The sequence below is a fragment of the Tenrec ecaudatus genome, chromosome 15 (genome assembly GCF_050624435.1).
Source record: "Tenrec ecaudatus isolate mTenEca1 chromosome 15, mTenEca1.hap1, whole genome shotgun sequence".
Taxonomy (NCBI): domain Eukaryota; kingdom Metazoa; phylum Chordata; class Mammalia; order Afrosoricida; family Tenrecidae; genus Tenrec; species Tenrec ecaudatus.
The window spans coordinates 72,876,420-72,890,610 of NC_134544.1; the positions used below are offsets into that span (position 1 = coordinate 72,876,420).

General features: G+C 43.8%; 1 pseudogene; it reads right to left on the reverse strand.

The window, feature by feature from the left end:
- Positions 1-4,981: 4,981 nt before the first annotated feature.
- On the reverse strand, positions 4,982-13,772 carry LOC142427512 (serine/threonine-protein kinase RIO3 pseudogene; annotated as a pseudogene).
- Between the last annotated feature and the right edge of the window lie 419 nt (positions 13,773-14,191).

Below are 14,191 nucleotides of genomic sequence, written 5' to 3' on the forward strand. Positions count from 1 at the left end.
ATGGGGGAGGGAGACTCTGGATAGAGCAGGATATGACAAAATATCGATGTATAAATTGCGAAGGGCACATGAGGGAGGGGGAGCGGAGAGGGAGGGGAAAAAAAGGAGAAGCTGATGCAGGGGGCTTGGGTGGACAGCAAATGCTCTGAGAATGATTGGGGCGGGGAGTGTATGGATATGCTTTATACAATTGATGTATGTATATGTATGGATTGTGATGGGAGTTGTATGAGTCCCTAATAAAATGTAAAAAAAGAAAAGGAAAAAAAAAGAAAGAAAAGAAAATGATTAGGGCAAAGAGTGTGCACATGTGCTTTATACAATTGTTTGGACTGTGATGGGAGTTGTATGAGCCCCTAATAAAACGTTTAATAAAAAAAGGTGTGTGTTCACTGATAGAAGACTGGCTCAGCACTTCAGAAGTGCAGATGGATTAAGAATCTCAGATTCTGAGAATCATCCAATGTTGGCTTACATTTTTGTGAGGGCTAAAGTTTGGCAGTTTGAATCCACCTTCTGCGTTATCAAAGAAAGACTTGGGAATGGGCCTCCTTAATTATTACCAGCAAATCAAACTTTAAAACAGTGGTTCTTGATCACTGAGGTTACCACGCGGTGAGATAGATGAGAAAGCAATGGGTTTAAAGCTATCTGGGCAGGGTAGTTCTTTTCAAGGACAGATCCCAAGCCTAGGAAGAGACAAGGCACACATATATTTCCAGGTGGTCTGAGAGTTCTTAGAACACACTATCATTGTCATAGGGTTTGGGAGCCAATAGTCCAAGCAAATATCAAGCAGCCTATCAATATGCTACTTCTGAGGAGGTAAACAGGTCATCACAGGTGATTACAATTCCCTCGTTGAAGATTGGCTAGGTGCTTTTCCTGAGGCTGGGAGAGTCCAAGGAACAATCACATTTGACAAGAAATTCAATTTAGCTGAATCCACAGCAAGAACACCTTTGCGGGTGACAGCCTTTCAGGATTTAGGAAGTGAAGCTCCATTGAATATGTCCCCAGGGTTCATAGTAGATTTGGAGAACCTCATCTGAGGGCAGAATTTTAGAATCATAAGAGTGGTCCATAGCAATAGTTTTGAAGAGGTTCCCAGGGGCCTTACTGTGCACAGCTGGAGAATATTCTAGAAGGCAAACACTCATTGGGAGGACTCAGCACAAGCATGTGTGGGAACTTCTCTGAGATGTTGTCTAGGGACAGAAGGGAGGGGCCAGGGTGCATTGGAGAATCAGGATTCAGTGGGGGTCCCATTGTCTGAAGATCGGGGTTACAGCAGCACCCCGAAGCTTTAGCAGGATGCTGGATCTCAAAACTCAAAGGGGCAAGGTCATCTGTTGATTGTCAATCATCATGCAGTGACTGAGTGGGCAGGTGTACAAGTGTGCTTGCTGTGTGCCTCTTGGTCCTGAACTTCACAGACTGCTGGTGGGCATCCGAGTCCCGAGGACACCTAGTGCGAGTCCCCTTTGATGAAGGCTGGAAATACTGGGCAGATGGAACTGAGGTGGGAAGTGAGGAGACACTGGATCCTGCAGGACTGCTGCCCATGATGGTAGGGACCTCAGGCTGCACAGTAGAGCTGCCTGCTCAGGAGCGGTGTGTGGGATGAGGAAACACTAGGACACAGCCCCCCAAGCCCACTGTCTGTAGCCAGCGTTTGAGAGTGATGCCTGGCCTTGCGGGGCTTAAAGGACCGCAGACTCTGCCTGTTCATTGCATGTGCCCGGGCTTCCTTCCAGGCCGTCCACTCCGGGCTGGTCAGTGCTGTGGGCTCCACGTGGTCCACGAAGGTGTAGTTCCTGCCCTATTTCGACAGCTCATAGCACTCGGGTTGCAGAATGCGCACGAAGGCGTCCATGGGAAATGTGACTCTGGATTCCCCGCAGCTGCACTGAGCAGCAGTGTTACCATAATTAACCCAGAGCAGGGTGGCAAAATTGATGGATTCCACAAAGTTGAAACCGTGATTGAAGCCAGCATATTAGCCATAGAGGAATGTGACCGTGAATTCGCCTGCTCCCTGGGTGATCCGAACAAAGGGAATGCCATTCTCCCTGGGTGAGATGAGGGCCACCTTGTGCCACAGTAAGTTTATGCAACCACTGGAACTGCCAGGGAAAAGCTCCCTGGCCAGTCTCTGCAGGCAGGCTCCGTGCTCAGGGGGCACCACATACCACATTTTTGGCTCCCTGAAATGCAGGTAGTTGAAGCTGTACAGGTCCATGTCCTCTGTGAGCCAAGCGGAGGTGGTCTCCCACAGGACACAGTACAGGAGGGAAGTGTGGATGCCTATGATGACAATTCCACACTCCTCCAAAAGATCCTGGATCATTCCCAGGTGTCTGAGCTTCCAAAGCTCAGTGTTTTCACCAAATAAGGAGCCACATACCCCAGCCCCATAAATGGGAGAATCGTGCAAGCGGCTCTTCCAATATGTTCGCTCCAAATCCTCAACATCCCGGTGTGTGATATCTGTCGGTGTTGGCCAAGTGGTGATACTCCTTTACGGTTATGGATTTCTTTGTTTTATGATCTAGCAAAAAGACACCTGTCTGCCCCGTAGCTACCTGCTGCACAGGACTGGCTATCAGGATATCATCCATATCGTCATAGTTCTGTCTGGCTGTCCACTGCTCGGATGGGATTATTTTAGCCAGGCCTGCAGGTGGGCACCTTGGCATTCCATATAAACAATGTATTTGTTGAAATCCTTAAATTCCTCCATGATAGGTTGGAAAGTAATGATTTTAAGACTTGGGTTCTGGCTTTGATAGTCGTGGTAATTCATGGCTGCAAAATAGAGTTAGAAAACCCCATTCTCATGGATGTTCCATGTATCTTGGAATGCTGTGCTTTTGTTTCTTTATCTCTCTGAAAATCTCTTCCAGTTAATTGATTTCTCTGTGAGAGCAAATGCACTCTCTCCAGGCATGTTGGTTCACCAAGAGAATTCTACTAAGGCGGACAGCTATTGTTTCCCCCAGAGAGAACAGAATTTGTCCACATGGAGTGGGTTTTCTCAGATTGCTCTTGGCTCAGTATGCTGTTCTGGAAGTTTACTTAGTTGGAAGGGTATCTCTATCTGTTGATACTTAGCTCCTGTTGCAATCCTGGGCAATTTCCAATTCCACTAACAAGTTGTGCCTCAAGGAATTTTTAAAAAGTAAATCTAAAGACAGTAATTCAGAAACATTCCACATAAATGAATGTTTCCTGAAATGCTAGTAAAGAATCAGGTAAAGAAAAAATAGCACAAAAATGCTAATATCAAAAATAACATTTATTGTAAAATATGAACCAAGACAACTAACCAAACAAACTCCCTGACATCAGTTCGACCCTGTAGGACATGATGAGATGCCTTTGTTTTTTTTCCCCTCAGGCTTTGTTTTTTTCCCCCTCATGCTCTTTTTTCTCATGCAAAGCCTTCTTCTCCATGAAGGGCCTGGTTAAGCAACTGATGGATTGGCAGCCAATGGGGCTCCACCAGGGCTCTAATACAGGACAGAAAAAGTAAAGATTTCACTGAACTTAATAGGAAAAATAAAATTGATGTAGAATGACTTCAACAGTCAACTTAAATCTGGATGAATTATGTTACAAAAAATTAAGCAACACAAAACAGAGAATTCATCAAGCTCTTCCATCCTGATTAACGCTAAAAGCTGAACCTTGGAAAAGCCAGTAGAAGTACACAAAACATTAGCTATGAAAGATGTTTGTGTAACCCTATGTGTTAGACATAAACCTTAAAGTAGTGAAAGCTCCCAAATATTGTGTTACCAGGGGGATGATTCCATCTTAAGAACATAGTATTTAGAAATAATGACCAGCAGATTTGAAATTCAGTATTAACCATCATAGGCAATCCTATCTAGTTCCGGCTTTCTCATCCTGCCCCCTGCCCCCCCCCCCCGGGCGATACAAGTAAAAGCAACAACAACAAAAATTGGGTAAAACAAAACAATTCAGAAGTTGTGAAATCTGCATCATTTTATAATTTGAGTCAAGTTCCTAAGTTATACAATCTTCAGAGACATTTTAGGATTAAAACATATATATCCAATTCTCTTCATAAAAGTGAAAGCATAGCTTAAGGAGCCGTGAATGGGGTGGAGGTTAATGATCCACAGCTTCATATCTAACACAGAACCCAGCAGTTCAAACTCAGCGTACATCACATTATTGAAAAATATACCCTCAGACTTTTTTGAAATGCAGTTAAAAACTGTATCAAAGAAATAAAAAATGTGTTTAAGAAGAACATATTTGGCATTTAAAAGTGCTAACACGTTTTGGATTTTTCTTTATCTAATCTGACTTAATAGCAACAGTAGGATTCACCATGTTTTAGTTTTACATAAACCTCACCCTAGCAAACTAATGAAAGTAGAGAGCTTGCTTTTCATGCAGAGAGGCCCTTCCAGTTGCAGTACTAGAGATTATTAAAAGATCAGATCACTTAAATCAGCTGGTTAGTTTGGTACCTGAGCTGCTTTAAAGGTACTTTTCCCCATTGAATTGTCTACTATTTCTCATTTGCCATATTTCCCTTGAAAATTAATAACTAGTTTGAATAAAATGTAAACTGAACATGGAATGTGCCAAACATGGTTTAAATCTTACAGCCCATGCTTTCAAATAATCCTTTTACATGATGGCTATGAATTACAGTTTTAACCATATTAACTACATGCAAAAATTTTGAAAATTTAAAGACGCTTTTGGGCCATGATACTTTAGTTCTTATGCATTTATCTTCTCCACAAACTTATGTCTCTTCTTGGGTGTCATAATGTGGAAGACGTTCCATTCAATTCCATTTCATGATGCCCCAATGAAAGGTTATGCCTGTTTCCATCAGCTTTTGTGAAACAAAATTTGCATTTTTCATAGTACTATAGAGAATAATTTTTCCACTAGAATTATGGTCACGGTCACTGTTAATATTGAAAGTCAGCGGTCATGGGTGTGATTCATGATGTAGTTCTGGTAGACCTCTGTCATCCTTCACAAATGAAGCAGCTTTCCTTCCATTCTTCTGAACATGATCTTCATTCATTTTCTCCAAAGCTTCTATGTCAGCTGAGAAATCAGCTTCATTATCTGCTGAGATGTTTAAGCCTGCAACAGCATTAAGGAGTTCTCATTCATTGAGAGCTCCATAACTCCTCCTTTCTGGAAAGTCTGGGAGACATTCTTACAGTTCCGGAAGAGGAATTCCAGGCCATGACGTTGGTTCTACAGACTGGCTGACATCACTCAACCAGATCTTTCCAGCATGCCACAGCTTGTTATACTCACTGATGTCAGGATGGATCAGTGGACATTCATTATGTAACCGCTGCATCATATCAAGACTTTGATACTGGGCATCTTTCAATTCACTACTGAGCTTTACTTCTTTTAATTTAGGAGTGGGAACATTGTGGCCATAAAAGACATAACTGAAATGTGTTTCTTGAGCATGACAACTGTTGGACAAGGAATTCCAACGCTCTGCATTCTTGAGAAACAGTGCATTTTTTTTTCTGCGCTCATGTGGATGATCTTAGGTGGATTTTGTTTACTGAAGCAGTCTTTATACCTTTAATCATCTTTAATATATGTTCATGATTCTGGAACTCAATAAGGGTTGTTTTAAATACCTTCATAGCACATTGGGTTGGTACAACTTTACTATCCTTTTCATTCTCCATGCTCCCTGCATATGCATGAAAGACAAGAGATTATTTTCTTGTACTAATACAGCCAGTGATTGTCTCCAATACTCCAGAGTGGATCATTTTATACACAAGTAAACACGTCTTAGAATCAACTGCTTTTTCAGCGAATGCTCTTTTTTCTCATGTGAAGCCTGGTCTATTTTATGATTTTGGATTTTGTTCCACTTTGTTCTCCCACTTCACTCTGGACTTTCTTTTGTGATACCTTTCAGAGTAAATTAGCAGTGGTAGCTGGGCACGATATAATTCTTCTGGTCTCAGATACATGGAAGCTGAGGATGACTGTGGTCCATTCTTCCTCTGGACTAATTGTTTCCATATGTCTTCTAATATCTTCACTCGTATTTTATGGTACTTTTGTGCTGTCTTCAGTGGGGTGAATGTGGGGGGGGCGGGTAACAAAGAGAATGGAGGTGGGGTAGGGACTACTAGCATCTGGGTGGGCTCCCTATTGCTTGGCATAGCTATGTTCCAGAAACACAAGGTCCAGTTCTTTGGGGAATTGAAAGCTTGAAGAGCAAGAAGGGAACTATGCACCATATGGAAGACTGGAAGTCCCTCTGTCCACCCCTGTGGACCATGTCAGAAAAGTGACAGCAGTTCTGAGTATGGAAAGCCACATGGTAAGTTACCATTATCTGGCCCTGCAATCAGCCCAGACCACACCCTAGTACCTTTATTTTGAAAGCTTTGTTACATTAACCTCATTGAAAGGTTTTCTTGCTAACAATTTTCTCGTGTTGAATGACACTTGAATTCGAAATATAAGATATTCCACATTTACTACATGCAAACAGTTTCTTTCCTGTGTGAATTATATAATGTGATGTAAGGGAGTGCTTTCGGCTAAAAGCTTTACCACACTCACAGCATACATAAGGTGTTTTTCTACAGCATGAATTCACTGATGAACAGCGAAATGATGCTTCCTGATGAAGGCTTTTCCACATTCGCCACATACATGAGGTTTCTTTCCAGTATGAGTTCGCTGATGAACAGTGATGTTACTGTTCCAGGAAAAGGTTTTTCCACATTCACCACATACATAGGGTTTCTCTCCAGTATGAGTTTGCTGATGATCAGTAAAAACATTCTTCCTTACAAAGGTTTTTCCACATTCATCAGAGACAGTTTCTCTCCAGTATGAATTCACTGATGATCAGTAAAAACATTCTTCCTGCCAAGGGCTTTTCCACATTCATCACATACATAGGGTTTCTCTCCAGTATGAATTCACTGATGAACAGTAAGGTTTGTCTTCCTGATAAAGGTTTTTCCACATTCACCACATACATGGGGTTTCTTTACTGTGTGAAATGTCTGATGCAATGGTGGAGGAGAGGGGTAAAGGAAAACAAAGGATGAATATAAGGAAGAAAAGGGTAGTGGGTGCATGGGGCACTAATCCACCCATGGGGAGGGTATTGTTTATATCTCCACAGGAAAAGTGGGAGCAGACTTCAACCCAGTGCTGCAAGGTGTGAATGCAATATCCCGGCGTGGAGTAGGGAACCAGTGGAGAGGTCTGGGAGGCTGGCCCCAGCACCATAAATTAAGTGGATTCCTGCCCCTCCCCCAAAAAGAATTTATTCCAAAGGACGACATTGACTCTGCTGCTCCGGGTGATGGACATATCTGATCAGAGCACACGGGAGCAGATGAAGGGGCAGGAGGAGAGAGTGGAGCACAGCCTGGCCCACCAGGCCGTGAGGATGATGTTCCTGAGTAGAGCAGGCAGTCCACAGACCGAACAACATGACTGGCCCCACTGTGAGAAATGATGCCAATCAGTGACTAAGAGCGATACAGGGGACAGCACCGGAGACACAGTGTGGGAATTTCACCTGATCTGATCCCACTACACCGAGGCAAATCACAGGGGACTGCAGCGGAACAGCAAGGGAATGGAGTGGCAAGGTCCCAGGGAATGCTGAAAGTGGACTTTGGGGCCAGGGCATGGTGCCCCAACAGACTGGACTGGAAAATGCTCCAAAGGGACAGCAAATGATCCCTGAACTAACTACAAGCTTTTCTCTTGCGAAGTGTTTTGTTTTGTTCTTTGTCAGTGGTTTGTTTTTGTTGTTTTGTTGTTTTGTTGTCTTGTTGTCTGGTTGTATACTGTTGCTTTGTTTTCCTCTGTCTTGCTTTCATGCATGTTAGTGTCTCCACAGGTCTGTCTGAATAGGACAGGCTGGATGAACTATCTGGAGGAAAAACAATGAGACCGACAATTCCGGGAGGACTTGGAGTGGCGGGGTAGGGGGGTAAGGAAGTGGTGTTAACAAACACAAGGACAAGATAACAACATGGGACCCAAAATCATAGAGAGGGGGGAGTGGCAGGCCTGGTGGGAAATGATCAAGTGTAAGGTTGCTTAGAGAAGAGGTATACTCTAGCCCAGGTGGCGACGAAGCATGGTAGTAGGGCAGGAGGAAAGTCAAGGGAGATGGAGGAAAGAGCTAGGAGTCAAAGGGCATTTATGGGGGTCTAGACAAAGACATGTACATGCAAATATATACAGGAGGATGGGGAAATAGATCTATGTGTCTATATTTATAGGTTAAGTATTAATGTGGTGGAAGGACCTTGGGCTTCTACTCAAACACTCCCTCAATGCATGAATACTTTCTTTTATTAAATTGGAACTCTATGATGCTCACTCTCCCGACACAACTGCTGAAGCCAAAATGGGTGAACAAGTAAATGTGGTGAAGAAAGCTTATGGTGCCCGGCTATCAAAAGAGATAGTGACTGGGGTCTTAAAGGCTTGAAGATAAACAAGCGGACATCTAGCCAGAAGCAACAAAGTCCACATGGAAGAACACACAAGCCTGTGTGATCAAGTGGTCCCGAAGGGATCAGTTATCAGGCATCAAAGAACAAAAAAACCATATCATTGACTGCATGCCTCCATGATAGGATCGCTGAAGACAAATGGGTGCATAAACAAATGTGGTGAGGAAAGCTGATGGTGCCCGGCTATCAAAAGAGATAGTGTGTGGGGTCTTAAAGGCTTGAAGGTGAACAAGCAGCCATCTAGCTCAGAAGCAAAAAAAACCCACATGGAAGGAGAACACCGGCCAGTGTGATCACGAGGTGCCAAAGGGAGCAGGTATAAGGCATCATGCAAAAAAAAAGATATATGTGTGTGTGTGTGTGTGTGTATATATATATATATATATATATATATATATATATATATATATATATACCATATTGAATGAAGGGGGAATTGCAGAGTGGAGACCCAAGGCCCAAGTGTCGGCCAATGGAGATCCCCTCATAGAGGGGCTTAGGAGAGGAGATGGGTTAATTAGGGTGCAAGGTAGTACCGATGAAGCACACAGCTTTCCCCCAGATCCTGGATGCTTCCTCCCCGCAACTACCATGATCCGAATTCTACCTTGCAGGGCTGGATAGGGCAGAGGTTGTACACTGGTACATATGAGGGCTGGAGGCACAGGGAATCCAGGGTGGATGATACCTTCAGGACCAAGGGTGTGAGGGGCGATGCTGAGAGAGTGGAGGGTGAGTGGGTTGGAAAGGGGGAACTGATTACAAGGATCCACATGTGACCTCCTCCCTGGGAGAGGGACGCCAGAGAATGGGGGCAAGGGAGACTCTGGATAGGGCAAGATATGACAAAATAACGATGTATAAATTACCAAGGGCACATGAGCAAGGGGAGAGCAGGGAGTGAGGGAAAAAAAAAGACGACCTGACAAAGGGCTTAAGTGGAGAGCAAATGTTTTGAGAATGATTGGGGCAGGGAATGTATGGATATGCTTTATACAATTGATGTATGTATATGTATGGATTGTGATAAGAGTTGTATGAGTCCCTAACAAAATGTAAAAAAAGAAAAGAGAAAAAAAAGAAAATGATTGGGGCAAAGAATGTACAGATGTGCTTTATACAATTGGTGTATGTATATGTATGGACTGTGAGAAGAGTTGTATGAGCCCCTAATAAATTGTTTTTTAAAAAAAGAAATGTCTGATGTGCTGTAAGGTATTATTTCTGACTGAAAGCTTTACCACACTCATCGCATATATTAGGTTTTTCTCCAGTAGGCGTTCACTGATGATCAGTGAGGTTCTTCTTCCAGATAAAGGTTTTTTCACATTCACCACACACATGGGGTTTCTTTCCAGTATGAGTTCGCTGATGAACAGTAAGTTTGGTCTTCCTAATAAAGGTGTTTCCACACTCACCACAGATATGCAGTTTCTTTCCTGTGTGAAATGTCTGATGTGATGTTAGGCATTGCTTCTGACTGAAAGCTTTGCCACACTCACTGCATACATAAGGAGTTTCTACAGTATGACTTCGTAGATGAATTTTGAGATGTGCTATCTGAATGAAACCTTTGCCACAATCATGACATACATAGGGTTTCTCTCCAGTAGGAGTTTGCTGATGAGCAGTGAGATCACTGTTCCTGTTAAATCCTTCCCCACATTCACTGCATACACAGGGGGTACCTACCACATGAGTTTTCTAATGTTCCTCGCAATATGTATTACTGTGGTAAACTTTGCCATATTCCAACCCTGTGTATGGGTTTTGTCCTTTATGTGCTGTTTGATAATGTACAGTGAGTTTGAATGATTTGTCGAACCCTTGCCCACCCTGAATGCATTCATAAGTCTTATCAAGAATTTGACTGAAGTGGTGCTCACAGAGGAAAGACTCCTTGAAGAAGATTGTCCCACATTTATCACCTATGCGTGGTTTCTCAGTTTTGTCAGATTCCTGATGCTGAATGCATTGTGACTTCATACTACTGGATTTTTCACAATCAGGGAATTTCATTCCAGTATAAAATTGTTCCTGTTCAATATCAAGAAAAGTTTCTCGTCTCATTGAAAACTACTGACTTCTTTATTTTAGAATTGCGTAAACAATCCAAATGGTAAACACAGTTATTGTAGAAATCAGTTTGGGTGTGAAAATAATGAATGAACACAGATTTGGTAGTTGCTTAATAGGACCGTGAAAATATAAAAAGAATATAAATACAAGCAAGACACAGACCCACAAGGGTGGTAAGGCCTGCTAATTTCAGGTGCTTGAGATCAGATGTATTCATTCCATCAATCTTTCCTGAAAGACAACTAAGTACTAGACAAACGAAATGTGAAAAATGCAGAATGTTCAACTTCGGAGAACACAATTTTACAGGTATATATGAGACTTATGGAAAGCCTACAGTCTAGCTTACAAAACTCATCTTCCAGTGTTTTCCTGTGGGGGTGTGCAGATTGCTGTGACATCGAAAACACTGCCACCAGTATTTAAAATATCATCAGGATCACACATGGTGCACAGGTCTAAGTGGAAATTCCAGAAATACAGACTAGGAGGAAGAACTGGTGATTAACTTCTAGAACATTAGCTCCTCAGGTTTAATGGCACTTAAATAACACTTTAGAAGTACTAAGTTCTCAAAGTACAGTCAACAGTAATGATGTGGATGGAGTAATGCTTTGAGGACCTTCACTGGGTGACATGGCATGAGAAAAAATAGCTGCCTACAAACATGTACTAATAATTGGAAGACAGAATATATGAAGCACTATCAAGAAAAATGGCAAGTTGTCAAAATGATATGTTCAAAAACTGATATTGTATATGTTATTGTACTTTAAGCACTAGTTATTTTTAGATTTAAGTGGTTTATAAGGCTGAGACTGACAAATTCATGAAGATTGGTGTCATGCTCATCATCAAAAACAAGTGCATTGCAAGATCTCTCCTGAGTTACAATGTTGCCATGGGTGGGTTAATTTTCACATGCCTGCAAGTAAAAACAATAACTACAAGTGTTATTAAAGTTTTGTACCAACTCTTAAAGCAGACATAAACTGTGGGATCCAGCCTCACAGTTAAATGGGTCCGTAGAAGTAGCATGTGACATAAAGGAAGATAAAGCAGACAGCAAAAAATAGGGTATAGCAGTCTGATCTGTAATGCTGATGAGTGATCGACGTCATTTAGCAGTGTTTATATAGGAGTGAGACATGCAAGTCTCTAGCAGCCAAATACACAACAGAATGGGCAAAGTGTGAATCTGGGACAGCCTGAATGTTTTAAAACACTTCATGGTAAGTATCAGGCTGTGAAGTTGATGACCAGGAAGAGAACATTTGCAGATAAATTCTCTATTGTCTGCATTAAAGAAGCCTGCAAGGCCAGGATTCTGGGTGGAGGGAGGCCTTCATATTTGTATGTTAGAGAAGAGTCCCAGTCATATGGTCCTAATGAAAATTCATCCCCATCATCCCCACAATATCCTCCCATTGTAGTGATTCCTTAATGATACCTCATAGGAGCACATGGCTAATCTCTAACAGCCACCAGCTTTATGTATAGAAGCATACACACTCATATTATATTCCCAGTCAGGGGACAAGTTACTCCCCTCTAACTGCCCTCAGCACTGGTGTTAAGTTACTCAACCAATGAACTAAGGGACCTCCAGCGTAAAGAAACTTCCCACCTCATTATGTAGGTAGGTGTCTCTGTGTGTGTGTGTGTGTGTGTGTGTGTGTGTGTGTGTGTGTTGTGGGGTGGGGATGGGTTTGCATGCCTGGAGTTAATATAAATCGGTGAGTGTATATATTCTCTCTATCCAGCTCAGACCTGACATCATGGATGAGGTGACCGCAGAAATACTTTTCTCTCCCTTTTTATTTCTGCCCCTCAGTTACACAACTGTCTCTTAGGACCCATCCAGAAGGCATGTAAGAGACAAAGGAATAGTTGACTCCTTGATAGCAACAAAGAGAACCTTATTGCTCTTAAAGCTAGGCATCTTTTAGATGAGTAGCAAAAGTTGGATGTCTTTAGGAGACAGCTTTATACTTTCATGTAACGGAAAGCAGTGTAGAGAAAACTCTTTGTACCTGGAGGATTGTGTGTTATCACCTTTATCTATATCCTCTGGACTCTGGACAATTTCCTCTAGCATTAGCCCTTGTCTTCTAAGCCCTGCTGGTAAGAAGTATAGAGAAGAGGCTGCTTACACTTTTATGAAGTTTCTGTTTTCCACAATAAAGAGATTGAAGAGAGGGAATAAAGGGGAGCTGATATCAAGGAGTTCTAAAATAAAGAAAATGTTTGGAAACATTGTGGTAGCAATTGTTTAATAGTGTTTCATGTGATAGAACTATGGAATGTTATGATATCTGTAAGACTCACAATAGAATAATTAAAACTATATATGTATTGAAAATTTAACCAAGGACTTCTGGGAAGATGGCGGATCAGGAGACCAGCATACTCTGAGAGTACTTTCAAACAAGGCGGGTTTACTGTCCAGGTAGCCGAGTGGAAGGAGTCTGATGAGTGAAATATCCACCGGGACAGCACCCCACCCCACACATTTGTCCTGAGCCAGGGCCTCGGTAATCCAGGATCCGATTTGTGGGACATATCGTGTCATTAAGCTCCCGCCACCGCAGCTCCGTCTAGCTATAGTCTCACTCCATCCCCAGACCGGGACCCCGTGCTCCGAGTTGCTTGACTGCTCTGCCGAAACAGGCACAGTGGTGGTGGGACCCCCTACAGCAACTGCCCACTCGAGGGACCCCACCTGGAGAGAATCTTCCCTTTCCCGTGGTTCCCCTCTCCCCAGATGGCACGGATCTGCCCTTGGGCCGCATCCCTCACTCCATTCAACCAAGGCCTGGGTAATTGGTCTACAGGCTACTAGTGGCTGCCTGGGCAACCCCCACGGGGGACCATCCACCCCCATTGGTGCAGGGGACCTCTCCACTGCCACCTCGTATGCCTGACCCCCAAACCCCCCCCCCCCCCACCTTCCGTCAGCCTAGCTCCCGCTTCACTTCCCACCAGCAAGGGCCTTCACCCGGAGCCCAAACCGCTTCTGTCCCTGATGCTGCATTTACGCAGGAGCTACTGCAGGCTGACTTGCACCACCGCAGAGTCCAGTGCCCGCAGCCCGGGGAGCGCTAAAGCCACCTGACTCAGGGCGTTCCTTCCAGCGTTGACATCCCTGGGCATAACAGTGGGTGCTCCTGCCAGTTAGGAATGCGAGCAAAAGGGCTTTGTGGCCCCGCTGGAGCAGCTTTGCCTTCCCCGGTGTGCTGCGCGGTTTCCAGCAGCCTGTGGCTGAGTACTGAGCCTGTTCTGGCGCGTTCCTCCCAGGGTGGAGGGCAGACTCACCGCCCTCTGATCCAGCTCGGAACACGACACTAAGGAGCCTGCGCTGCTCCCTGCCTGCAAGGAGCCGAGGTCGTGGCTCTGCGGTCCCCACCAGTACTGTTTGTATGCTCCAGCTGGCTTTCACCAGTGCAGTGCACTGCGGGAACCCTAGCACCAGTTTCTAAGCCTACCCCAACCCTTTCCAGCTGGTACAGGAGGCGAGCCCTGCGGCCTTTGCCTCCCTCAGCACCCCTTGTGGCCCCAGTCTTTTCCTGCCA